Source organism: Coffea arabica, chromosome 8c (genome assembly GCF_036785885.1).
Source record: "Coffea arabica cultivar ET-39 chromosome 8c, Coffea Arabica ET-39 HiFi, whole genome shotgun sequence".
Classification (NCBI taxonomy): Eukaryota; Viridiplantae; Streptophyta; class Magnoliopsida; order Gentianales; family Rubiaceae; genus Coffea; species Coffea arabica.
The window spans coordinates 30,447,064-30,461,668 of NC_092325.1; the positions used below are offsets into that span (position 1 = coordinate 30,447,064).

General features: G+C 31.5%; 1 long non-coding RNA gene across 1 annotated transcript; it reads left to right on the forward strand.

The window, feature by feature from the left end:
* The first annotated feature begins 1,534 nt into the window (after positions 1-1,534).
* LOC140013215 (uncharacterized) lies at positions 1,535-4,530 on the forward strand. Its single transcript, XR_011820287.1, has 3 exons — positions 1,535-1,896; positions 3,507-3,581; positions 4,365-4,530. It is a non-coding gene; the product is annotated as an uncharacterized lncRNA (long non-coding RNA).
* Positions 4,531-14,605: the final 10,075 nt, after the last annotated feature.

The following is a 14,605-nucleotide window of genomic DNA, read 5'->3' on the forward strand; positions in this document are numbered from 1 at the left end:
AAACAAGAGTATTCTGAAGTCATCTAACCTAGTTTTGTTTAGGGTGTCATACCCCTTCATAACAACTCAAAGCTACTACTAAAACTTGAATAAAACTAAAGGTCAAGTGAAGTGAAGCTTGTTACCTCTCCAAAGATTCTTCAACCCTAGTTAGAGCCCAAGTTTTGCACCACCAATCCACCAAAAAATCACCACAAGACTAGAGCTTTCTTCTAGCTTGATCAACTTACAAAGGTTTGAAGGTTGTGGAGAGATTACTTTGACTAGATTCCAAGAAGTTGCTCTTTATAACACTCTCAATTCCTTTACTCAAAGAATCTTTCCCTCAAAATGCTTCTGGCAACCAGATGACCCGTCTAAAAATCTGGATTATTATGAATTAATCCTTACAGATACTCAATCTGTGAAAATTTTCCCTATTTCAGATCAAAAGAATCCAGAAATTGTTAGTCATTCAAAATGTATCATAAAGAAAGTTTGTTCTCCTAATGAATGGACTTCTCTTTATTCAAAGAAATCCGTTTCAGTCAGATTCATTCCAGATGGATTTACTTATCAAGATTACAAAATGGCATGGTATCGTGCTTTTTTATATAGACCATTCAACCATTCATGGTTCTTCACATTCAAAGAAAGTTGCAGTAGAGAATTTCCAATTTGGTTCAATCATTGGTGGCAATGGTTTGGGCCTCCAAAAGAAATTCTACCTCCAAATACTTTAATGGGATTTCAGATGTGAGGACCCGAAATTTTTTATTTTATTTTATCGAATATTAGTAGTTTGTTTAAATATTTATTTACTCATTTTTCTCCAAATTATTTATTTCGATCATTTAAAATCCATTTATATGGAACGACGCCTCTTTTATATTTTTAAAAGCGTTTTGTTGGAAAAATTCACTCTTCGAAAACTCGTTTAGTTCGGAACAACGAGTGCACGTTTTTCGAGACTATATTTGAATCGAGAGTGTATTAATATTGAAGAATTAAGAACGATCAATAATAGATTAAGAAAGGATAATTGAGGAATTAATACTCAATTCACGTGAGGACTCGTAAAACTATTATTTTTAAACCCCTAATTTTGGCTCAATTAATTATCTATTTGAATTTTTGCCCGAATATTATTTTCTATCCTTATTAGACCTAAATATATGGTTTTATAGCTTCGTTATATTTTTAAAGTGTCTCGTTTCAAAAAATTATTTTCTTAGAAGCTTGTTTAGTGAAAAAGTGAAAACGTGTCTGAAAACTTTAGCCAATTAGGAGTACAATAAGCTCAAAAATTTAAGACATATATAATGGTCCTAAAATAGGCAATTTTAGGTTTAAATATTGAAGTGATAGTTAGTGGTACGATCGTTATAAGAATTTCTCAAAGGTTTCAATTTTATTGCGCCTAAATTAGAAATACGTGTTTTCACGTGCGCGCTTAATTGAGGGACTTTGGACCATTATTTTGGGATAATTAAGAATGAATAATATTTATATGAATGTAAGTGCCCTAGAGGTTTAGTGCACTAGTGCAACAAACGTAAGAGAAATCGAACACAAAACGCGCGCGTAGGGTACTAGTTATAATTGATTTGACGTATTAAAAGATTTGACGTCAAGCGTCTTTCGTACGCAAAGGCTTCAGAACCGCATTTCATTTCATTTCATTTCTTCTGCTGCAACGGACGGCTAGCAGCTGCAAGGGACAACCGAAGCTTCACCATTTCTTTCTTCCAAAACTCATCCAAATCCTTACCAAAACTTCCATAGATTCTCACCAAACTTCATATTCATTTAGCTTTTCACTTGGACAACAACTTAGCTGCAAAAGGAAGGAGCTATCCACGGTTTCTTCAAGCTTCAAAGGGCCGAAAAATCTGTCCAAACCAGCCATCAAAGTAGGTAGTAATCAAGCACCTTAAACTTGTTTTATGGAAGTTGATCTATGCATTTGAGTTGGAATCTTCACTTTAGTAGCTTGTATTGTTGGAAATGTGGGCTCTATGAACTCCCACTTTGGGTTGATGGCTGTGATGATGTTTGATGATGGTTTTATTGCTGAATTAGAGCTTAAGGAAGTAGATTAAAGGTGCATTGTTGCAAGAAACGTTATTGAACTCTTGAAGCAAAAAGTTCCCATTTTACCCCTGCTCTATTCGGTCACTTTAATGCAGAAATTTGAGGATTTAATGGCTTGATTGTGTTGTTTATATGTTGTAGTAGTTGTGTAAAAATTTTCATTGAAAAATACTGAGTTTTGGTGGGTCAAACGAATTTATTTCAAAAACTAGTAATCTGGAAAACGGTTTCGTCGTAACCCAGACCAGTGTTTGTATTTCGTCCACAACTTCGTACTCCGATGTCAAAATCAAGTGCCGTTAGTGGCATTTGAAACTAGACGTTCCCATGTTTCCAAAGGTGTATAATGCACATTCTGGTTTCATGTGTGTGAGCCACACCATTCATCTGAAGTCGGCTGTCCTGTTTCTCCGTTCTGCCGAAATGATTTGATGATGCTGCAACTTTAGGCTTAATTTCGAGCTAGTTGCATGCTGAAACTTGAAATTATTTCTTCTGTGACATTTTAGCCCTGTGAATGTATTTTCTAACACTATCAACCATTCCCAATTCTGAATTAAATTGAGGGAGTTATGATCAAAATACGGCGACTGCCTCGTTTTTGAAACCTTAGATTTGGACAGATTGCCTTAAGGATTTTTCCAAACTTTGGTTGATTGGTTAACCACCTTTCCGAAGGTATTTTTCAACGAAATTTGATAGAGAGATACCCTTCATATAGGAGTATTGTACTGCAAAATTTGGTATCAATCCAAGTCCGTTTCGACACTTAACTAAAGGTCCAAAGTCGGAACCAAATCTGGAAATTTGTTAACAGTCTTGAAATTTACCCAACTTTGAGCTACCATATCTTGGTGCTCGAAACTCCGATTCTCGATCCGCCTGTTCTGCCCTAAACCTTACTTGCACCTCTAATTGAGCTACAAATTTCAAGGGCTGGTTTGCAACGAGTGAATTCTGTTGAATTTTCAAAGTTAGCGAAAAAACCAACCCCGGCTCAATCCTGGGTGATTTGGAACAGCAACTTTAGGCTCATTTTTGAACACCTTCCACTTAGATTCATGGAAAAGTGTCTTCTAAGAACTTTTAGTACTTTGGAAGAGGTTTCCAACGGTACCAAGTTTTCCAATTTACGACATGTGAAATCTGAGATACGATTTTTTCAAAATATCGTATCAAAACTGAAATTTTCTGAATTTCAAGGAAATGGAGTTTTTCAAGTATTCCTTATTCCTTCGATAATACTTGAACGTTTATGCTTGATTTCCAAGATAACAAAACTCGATTGCTCTTGTACATTAAGAAACTCCACTTGAACCTCGATTTACTAGTAATTGAGGTTCATTTTCATGACATTTCCCCAGATTGTACTAGTGCACAATCTTCCTTGATAATTGGGATGTGTGAATGATAATTCACTATTAAATGCTCAGGCGCTCAAGAGGACCTTCCAGAGGATCTCACGGGAGACGCCTAAACCATCATTTGAACTCGCTACTTGAATCACTGTGAGTGTCAAGTGCATGAACTTGTTGTTAAGTGGTTATCTGTTTCTTATCCGTTATGTAAATTTGAAATTTTGAGACGAGGGTGTACTTTATCGCACTCGTTCTCTTTCAAATGAAATTATATTCGAATTTTGCTATGTGAATTCGTATCCAACTTGTACATGGTAATGTGGATGTGATTTGTACTTGTGATTCGTATATGTGATCCGTATTTGTGATTCCTATTTGGAATCGTCGATTTGAGCGTTGCTCATCGACTTATATTCGTATTCGTATTCATATTCGGGGGACGCCCAAAACTCGTTGGCTAACTTTGCGAATCGAGCCAGCATGGGCTTGGTCGATAAGCTTAGCAAACCATGAGATATTCGTAGAGCATGATCTATTGGAGAGATCTTGCTCGGTATTACTCATGCAGTATTGCCATGATATACTCGAGTATTATTAAAAACTTTGATGAGCGGGCCCGGTAAGGGGGTGTAACGGTGACGGGATTCGAAGAAAAATGGTGTATCTACGGATTTGATACTTATGTGGTTGACGGAGTGTCAACGTGAGATGTGATCAAAACTTCGACTCGACTACGTGGAATTTAGCTCCTGAGAGCTACAGTATCCTTGAATTGTTTCTGTTTATTTTTCCTATTCGAAATGTGAATTATTCGAATTTGATAGCCTTACCTACAATGTAATTGTTGTCGCTACTTGGATTATGTGTTTGCATGTGTGTTTTTTTGGCTTCACTGAGTATTGGCTCATCCTATTAGTTTGTTTTCCTTAACAGGTTGGATTGGAAGATTTTGGTAAAGCCGACTAGATTATACTTTTGATTGGAATCGGGGCTGTAAACGTGTAGTCGACTTTTAATGGTTGCATTTTGGAACTTGATGTATCTTTTGTGAACATGATGTAAGATTTAAATATTTAGTTAAGGAAGCGACTTTTCTTTATTTTGACTCATAGTATTTGGTATGTATCGTTAAGTTCGATTTGATTTGTCTTGAGTCCTGGCGAGAGCTGGGCAGGCGTCCCGCGGATACCCTTGGGCTCGCCCTTGGGAGAAGTGGGGGGCGTCACATCAGACATATCTCCAAAAAGCAAAGGGGGAAGAATATACAAGGCCAATTTTATTCCACATGGAGTTCAAAGTACCATGAATTTTTTGCTGGAGCTTCAAAGTTCATCAAGAACTAGAGAAACCACTTCCAATGTCATTAGTCAGAGAATTCAAGATCAAATGATGGACAATATTCAATCAAGAGTATTGTGATTAAAAGAATGTTTTGAGATTTCTAGAGACGAGAGAAAAACTCAAGTGGATGAATCCAAATCAGCAATTTACAAAAGGAGTTAATACTCCCATAACTCCACAGAAAAAAGAAAAAGAAAAATCAAGTAGCTCGGCAGCAGAGACAATTGCAAATGATTTCTTAATGAAGAAAATGATGCAAAATCCGGAAATGCTCAAAGAATATTTGAATTATTTGCAAAATCAAGATAAAAAGGAAGAAGACAAGAAAGATGAGTCAACTGAGTCATCATCGGAATCTACTTTTGATCATTTTGGTGGTCCTTGTGCTCAAGACCCGACAGACTTTTAATAAAGTTGTCGGCCAATCTCAAAGATGCCGATTTTAAGATAAGATAAGAATCTCAAAAGGACCAATTACAAGAAGATAACGTGTCCGCAAGAAAAGCAAATGAAATTCAAATGAAAAGTGTCGGCAATCAAATGCAAATGAAATCCAAAGACGAAAGTCCGTATAAATAGAGCTCAAAAATCGGATAGAAGGGTATCGAGTCTTTTAGCAATCCTAAGAATTTCTCTCTCTGTAAACCTTCCTCTTCCAGTTTTTCTATTTCTTTGTACGCACTTTGATTCAAGAAGTTCAATAAAATTTCGAAGTTCGATTTCATCCAAAAGCTTCTGAAATTTAAAGCTTCCATTGCAAAGATCACTCTGATTATTTGTAAGTCTTATTTCTTAGCTTTGTTAAAAATTTTATACGCTTTCATATGTCTGGGTTGGTTCTGGTATCAGAGCCAGACCATAGATATTGCTAAATTTGAATTATTTCTTATATTAAATTTCTAATTTATGCTTTTATGTTATATATCTCATTTAAGACTTTATCTTATTATTGGTGAGATTTTGAAGCTTTGTAAGTCGGTTGGTAAGTCCAGGGTAGGATGTTCCACGTTTAGGCTCGGTTGTTCCTAATAAGATAAAAGACTAAATAAGATATTAAACATGGCAGCATTCCTTAGACAATTTAAGATAGGATCTAATTCAAAACAAGCAAATATAGTACAAAGTCATGAATATCATATGCCTGTAAATAATTCAAATTGGACTATTTCAGAAGAAAAAATAGAACATATTTATAGAATAGGCCCTTTAGATTTCAAAACAGCGTTATCAGTTACAACTCATGAGGACACAATTTCTATTGAAGAAGAATATCAATCTATTCCATTATTGAATCATAATACAATTCAAAAATATCTTAGTAAAGGATATAGATATATTCATATAGGTTTAATTCAAGTTGCGGTAAAACATTTATTCCATCTAGGAGTAGATGCTCCTATATATCTAGTTTTAAGAGATACAAGACTTAAAAGATATAAAACTTCACTTTTATCTATGATTCAAACAAACGTATGTAATGGACCAATTTATTTCAATTGTACCCCAAATTTTTCAGTAGATTTAACAGATCCACATGTTTTGAATTCAGTCATACTAGATAGTCATTTACAAGGTGATGAATTTGAAAAACATACAAAAAATTTTGCTGTAATTTACCGAATGTATTATAGGCCTCTATCTTCACAATTAAACCCAAAATTTATTATGACTCCAACCTTAAAGGAAGAAACCACATTACTTCAAGTAGATGCAGATAGGCCCACAACTTATACTCCAAAACGATTAAAATGGAATGAAATTACTATACCAAGTGAATTTATAATACAAAATCCACAAGTACCAAGAAATATTGAACAAACTAGTCCAGAAGATATAATAGAAGAACCTGATGGAAAAGTATTAATGAGATTTGCCTCATTTAGAGAAAGACCTTCCATTTCAAGCCATTCATGGATACCCGCTAGAAGATCTAGTTATGAAGCAATAGATACAAATTTTCCTGTAGAGAATTCTTCAACATTCAAATTCAAAACTCCTGTTCCAGAAGTAATCAATCAAAATAAATCAGAATATTCCCCAACACATTCTCAAATGCAAGGTGAAATAAATGTAATAAGTAAAAAATATAAAATAAATCATAAATACTTACAAGAAGATTTTGATGATGAAGAAAATACAGAAAAAAGAATTTTATTTTTTCAATTATCATCAGAATGTAAAGAAAAATTAATATTAGAATGGAAGAATGAGTTAGAAAATAGAAATTTTGATTTTCCTTTTTTCTCTTGGTTATCATTCTATGTCTCAAAAATAGGAATAAATGATATATATAATACGCCACAGATAAATGTTCAAACTAATTTATATAAAAAATGGAAATTAAAAGACGATCAAGTAGTAACCTCAATTCATCCTCCATTACAAGAAGTAAAAGTTAATTTAGGACAAGGAGAAGTTATTGCATCCCCTTTTAAAAAAGGACGAGAAGCCAAGCAAGTAGTAGTAGCAATAATGTGAATCTAGATGATATTAAAAAATTATATCAGCAAAATAATTACACAAATCAAATTCTTCATACTATATCACAACATATAGAAGTAATAAGTACTAAAATAGACAGTATTCAGAAACCAGTTACAAAATTTCCTAATGATATTTCAGCACCTCATTTTCAACCTAGAAGTTTGACAAGAGATAGAGAGCAAGAATTAATTCAAAGTGTTAATACTCAAAGAATAAATAATACAGATAATATATTGAATAGAATATCTCAAACATTACAAAGTCTAACAACAGAAGCTTAGACTCAAACTCCTAGAATAAATACATTAGATAATATAATAAACGAAGAAATATCATCAGAAGAATCAAGCTACTCGGAAAATGATGAAGATATAATTTTACCTATAGAAGAGCAATTTAAAGAAGAAAATAATAATCAAATAAATAAAATAAGAAGAAGAAGACCTTTTAAAAGTAATAAAAAAGATTGGCAAATGGTAAGCACTAGAAATTATTATCCAAAACCTAGTTCCCCAGACATTCAATATGAAAAAAGATCAAAATTTTATACCACAAAATACGACGGAGATTCAATTTATGAATGGAATATAGATGGAAGAGCAGAATATGAAGTATTAAATATTTTACAAGAAATGGGAATGGCCAGACTAGCTTATAAGTTAAAAAATATTCAAGAAAGAAATATTGCAACATTACTAGTATCAGGATTTACTGGACAATTAAAAAATTGGTGGGATAATGCTTTAACACTTCAAGATAAATTATCAATATTAGATCATACAATAGAAGTAGAAGATGATCAAGGTAATATCCAAGTACAATCAGATGCTGCAGAATTTTTAATTGTTACCATAGTAATGTATTTTGTAGGAAATCCAAAAGAAGAATTAAATGCAAATAAAGCATTTTTAACAAATTTAAGATATCCAACTTTGTCAGATTTTAGATGGTATAAAGATATATTTTAAACAAATGTATTAAGAAGACCAGATTGTAATGCTTCATTTTAGAAAGAAAAATTTATTACAGGATTACCAAGTTTATTTTCACAAAGAATAATGGATAATTTACAAAAAAAGTGGGAACAGATGTTATTTCATTCGAAAATATTACTTTTGGACAATTATTTGCTTTTGTTAAAAAAGAAAGTTTAATATTATGTTCAGAATTAAAACTTCAAATTAAGTACGGTTCCAAAACAAAAGAAGTAGGATCATTTTGTGAAGCATTTGGTATCAAAAGAATTAAATCACCTTCAGCATACAAAAAGAAAAATATAAAATATAAAAGATATAAAAATTCTAACAAAGAAGAAAAATATGAGAAAAAGAAAAGTAAAAAATTTTATAAAAAGGAAATTGTTTGTTATAAATGTGGAAAAATAGAACATAAAGCAGATAAATGTAAACTTAAAGAAAACATTAATGAAATCTGTGCAGAAGATGAAGAAATAAAGAATAAATTAATAAATTTATTAATAAAAGAAAAGGAGCAAAGTTCAGAAGATGATTATTATAATGACATAAGTACTTCAGAAAGTGAAGAAGATTGTAATTGCTCAAATAATCCAAAATACATAAATGTAATAACAAAAAAGGAAGATAAAAAATTTTTATTAGATATGATAGAAAAAATTGAAGATCCTTTAGCTAAAAAAGAATATTTAGAAAGATTAAAGAGTTTAATTATAGTAGAAGAAAAAATGCCAAAAATAATTGAACCATTTAGTATTTCAAACTATTAAATAAATACCCTAATATAAATAATATGAAAAAAGAAACTACTAAAGATCTTCAAACAGAAATTAATAGTTTTAAAATTCAAGTAAAACAATTACAAAAAGAAATAATAGAATTAAAAACTAAAGACTTAGAAATAGAAGCTAAAATGACATTAATAGAAAATCAACCTTCTACTTCAAAACCTCTAACCACGGAAGAAATAGTTATTTCAGAAAAACCATTGGATGAAAAACAGTATTTAAATACAATAGAGAAGATAACATTTCAAAAGTGATATGCATTAGTTACAATAATAGTAGAAGATTTCAAAGAAACATGTGTAGCCCTATTAGATAGCGGAGCAGATTCAAGTTGTATAAAAGAAGGAATAATTCCTACCAAATATTATGAAAGAACAAATGAGACTTTAATGGCAGCAAATGGAGAAAATTTACAAGTAAAATATAAATTCACAAAAGGATCAGTATGTAATAATAATTATTGTATTAGACATAACTTTATAATTGTAAAAAATATAAGTAATGATATAATATTAGGAACACCCTTTCTTATTCAAATATATCCATTTTCAGTAGGACATGAAGGAATTTCTACGAATATTATGGGAAAAACTATTACTTTTAAATTCTTAACACCAATTAGACAAAGAGAATTACAAATGTTACAATCATCCTCTATTTATAAAAAAATAAATTCAATTACCAAGGTAAAACAACATATAAACTATATAAAGGAAGAAAAATCTTATTTAAAAATTGAAGAACAATTGAGAGAAATTCTTAGGATTGCTAAAAGACTCGATGCCCTTCTATCCGATTTTTGAGCTCTATTTATAGGGACTTTCATCTTTTGAAAGAATGCGAAGGTATCTCCTGGTATTGTTTCTATCATTGTATCTTTTTTGAATTGCTTTGATCAATTCCCTAATTTGCTCCATTTCCCTGTAAAAACTCTCTTGTTAAAAAATCAGGAAGAGAATTATTTTCTCCTTTAATGAATTCTATATCAAAATCAAATACTGATAAAATTGCTTGCCATCTAGCAAAAATTTGTTTTGAAACAATATTTTGAACATTTTTTTGTAAAACTTCTTTTGCAGATTTACAATCTATTCTAAGTAAAAAAATTTTATTGTATAAGTCATCTTGAAATTTTGATATACATAATACTATAGATAAAATCTCTTTTTTAATAGTAGAATAATTCTTTTGTGGACCGGACCAAGTTCCTGAATGAAATCTAACTAATTCTTCTTTTAATTCTTCTATTCTTTGTTTTAGAATTCCTCCATATCCTAATTCTGATGCATCTGTTTCTACTATCATAAGAGCTTTAGAATTTGCAAGCAAATTTCTAGATGAAATAAAAGAGAAAAATCAATTGCAAAGATTTTTAGGATGTTTAAATTACATTGCAGATTTCTTTCCTAAACTAAGACAAGAATGTGCTATATTATTTGATAAACTAAAGAAAAATCCTAAACCATGGACCAAAGAACATAGTCAAAAAATTAAATATCTTAAAGAAAAAATTGAATCATTACCATGTTTATGTCTTCCTCATGGCTGAAGGAGGAGTTTTCTTCCCTTATTTTGGAGCTTCAATGGCCGGCCAAGGAGTTGGCTAATTCGGAGATGAAGTACACGGGCAAGAGAAAGAAGAAAGAAAGCAAATGAAATTTTTTTGGTCAATGTTTCTTTTTACTTAAAGGCTAATGGTAGTCCAAGTCAAGGTCAAAATTCCATGGATGTTGTGACAATTGTCCTTCCAAGATTAATCATCATCCTATTGTTTTCTAATCACTAAAATATCTAACCAATCTCTAATTATCTCTTAACACCTTATAAAATAATATTCCTCTGTACAAAATTCATTTTTAATCTTCAAAAATTTATAGCACTTACCGCATTAGCGGGTCCCACTTCCATAATGCACTTCAAACTTAACATGCACTAACTTATACATGAAAAATAATTTAAAATGTGATTCACTTGTAAAAATATCTAGGAGATTAAGACAATAAAGTAAAGTATAGAAAATGTATTCAAAAAAATAAAATAATATAAAATAAAGAAATTTTTTGGGTCCTCACAATTGCTATGAAATTTAAGACATAAAAGTTGAATTAACCAATGTTAATTCAAATAATAAATTCAAAACTTTCTGTAGGTAGAGGCTGCTTAACATGCATTGAATTTATTTTCTTCATAATAAAACTATTAAATTAAAACTATAAAAATAGAAAATTTTCATACTTGTGGGCATAGGAAAATCTCTTAATACAATGTTAAACTTACTATCTTATTTCAATTAATGTCATTAAAACCACTACTTGCCTATGGGCCAACTGATAGTTTTAAGAAATTAATTGTTTGCTTAATTATATGTTATTCATTTAATCACTTAACATTTATGTGATTAAAATTCTAAATATCACGTATATAAGATGTTGTGGCCACTTTTAAATACAAGATGCAAAGATCTTTAAGATAACATCTAAATAATTTATAAGTGACAAAATGAAAGGTTGAAAGATATTACAATTTATGCTTTTAAATAATTAGGTGAAAGTGCAGCAAGTAAACAAACTGTTAATGCCAATTATTAATCATAATTCTAAGAGGCATAGAGTTGCTTAAATAGAACTCATATAGACATAAAGTGCCTCAAAAGTAAAGTTCAACCTTTATGATATTTTAGTAGACATGGTGCAAAATCAAAAAGTATAAGTATACTAACCATAATTTATATAAGACATAAATAGTTATGCTGTCATGTACAAGGATAACCAAACGAATGTTATATAATGATTTTGTTGATCAAATATCAAATTAACTACATATGTATGCACTCAGTCATATAAATCATATCCACTACATATATGTATGCACTCAGTCATATAAATCAAATTGTTTTGATGAATACGCACTACAACCAAAGATGAGATGTAAAACTACATATTGGATGGCTAAAATTCAACTCCATATATGTTTTTTAGATTGTTATCATACATGATAACAACAATCATGATATGTACCAATACATATAACACCAACAACGAAAGAATATGTCAGTGTAACAAACATTCAAATCATTATCAAGTCATACCAGATTAAACAAATCCTAATGAATTGCATGACCCAAATAAATCATCACAAGAATGATAAATATACATGAGGTTAGCCATTAATCTCAATTATCCAGATAATGGAAATATAGATCCCATGACAAATTAGATTTGATTCATTTGACACTGTATGAATCTATGCAATTTATCAGATTGACAATAAGTCATGAAGTTATATATTTAACAACATGGTTAGAGGGTGGTTCTGATGCCACATGTTAAACAAATAGGTACAAACAAGTTGTACTAAGCAGTGAAAATTTAAATGATTTATCTCCAACCATTGTTGTCAAGCAAGGTTTAAATATGTATAGCTCCTTGTCTTCTTTCCTTCTTCTTCTCTATACTAACACTTTCTCCTAATGAAGAAAATGTGTAAATATGTAGAAGAACAAATAAGTAGAAGAAGGGTTAAGATTAAGCATCTTCTAACTCATGCAACCAGAGTATGTAGTGTTGATATACCAATGGCTATTTATAGGCTAGACTAGAGATTTCTTATTCAAAATTCCTATGGTTTCCTTCCATCAAGAAAATCTTGCCATAATTCATAATTGAAAATAACTTTTTCTGATTAATTGATTGATTTGATTGATTAATTGATTGAATAAGATATCAATTAGCAAAAGATACCAATCAATCATTATCAAATGGGAGATACTAATTAATTAGTGATAAAATGTCAATCAATTAATTAAGATATCAATCACGTTATGAACTAAATTGACTTCAATTCTTGAATAATCCTCATCATTTTTGCTTTTATTGTTACACAAGATTCCCTCTTTTATGGAAAAGGTTTGTATCAATAATTATGATTTTATGTATGGATAATTTCTTAATATTTTGTTCATTAGCAATAAAATATTTTCTTTGTGTGATTGACAGGTTGTCAGCCTGTGCAATAATAAAACCTGCTCAAACTAAAAATAATTTCTGTAGATAGCGGTAAGCAGGGTCGAATCCACAGGGATTGGGAGTAATTGTTCCTTTTCAAATTCACAGTGACAAGGGGGGTATCTTTATATCAGGGGTGACAATTTAAACAATTCAACTAAAAGTAAAATAATAAAAATAAAATAGCCAACTAGAAATTAAATAACAATTTACTAAAATCTAATGAGTGATAATTAAGGATCTAGCCAAGGAATAACTTCAGCAATGGTTCACCTAATTGATCATCGATACTAAGCCAATTCCAATTATTTACCAATAAATAGGTTATAACTGCCAAACAAGCGATGACAGTCAACCCCTCCTTACTGTGTCGGTGATTAAGGTACACCCGTTAATCTCTGCCCTAATTGAGAAATAATCCTAGGTATGCCCATAAGATTTAATTCCCCAATTGCCTTACGTATTAGAGGAGCCCTATTCTAATCAAATAACGCACTACCGGGTTATTTTAGATTAGCTCGCGTATTCCCCTGACACAAACCCAATCATGCCAGCTGTCACTAATTCAGGGCAATTAAACAATTACGGATTTAATACCCTAATTGATAGTAGATTACCAAATTAACTAATTATCCGGATCCAAGACAATCAATTAATTAAATAATCATAAGCACTATAATCAAGGAATATGCGAATACCAATAAATAAAAGAAAAAGATGAAATTAAATCGATCTCACAATTTTAGGCGAACCAAAGCATCCGTTGCTCCTTGACTAGGGTGAAGAGACTAGTTCATATTTGATGCGAAAAACCCATACAGATTTGCAGAGAAAGTAGTGGCCATCAATTGGGTAAATTCACGTTGTTGGAATACTGTCGAAAAAGTAAAGCTATAGGAAGTAGTTCAATGCCTTGTTTAGTCTTGACATCCCAAAGACGAAAAGCCAATACAAAGCCAAAAGAAAGGGTTAATACCACTTTGTCCCCCCAAACTTTGGACGATTACCTACTTCAATCCCTAAACTTCAAAATGGGACACTTAAGTTTCTAAACGTATAAATACCTCCCACTTAAGGAAAATTGTTAACAAATCCTGAATGCCGTTGGTGGTCGAAGTGTCCCATTTTATAAGTTTAGGGACTTAAGTGGGAGGTATTTATAAGTTTAGGGACTTAAGTGTCCCATTTTGAGATTTAGGGATTGAAGTGGGTAATCGTCCAAAGTTTGGAGGGACAAAGTGGAATTAACCCCCAAAAGAAAAGGCAAAGTCCCAAAGCTAAAAGTATTCTACCCCTGACATGCGTAAGAATGAACAACACAAAGAGATCCTCCAAAGGAAAAGTCAAAAGCAAGACTAAACTAAAAGAGGAGAAATCAAAAGCTCAGCTCCAGCCGTCCTCTCCTCTGCACACTTTTTCTAATTCCTATCTACTGTCTACTCTCATGCTTGCGGCGGCTCCCTCCTCCGGAGGAAGAAGAAGCAGACTTGTGCGGCGCTCCAGCCCCCCAGTAAAATAGAAGCCTCTGCCCTGCTTTCTTCTTTTTAAATTACCAAAATGGGCAAAAGTCTTCTTTTACCAAT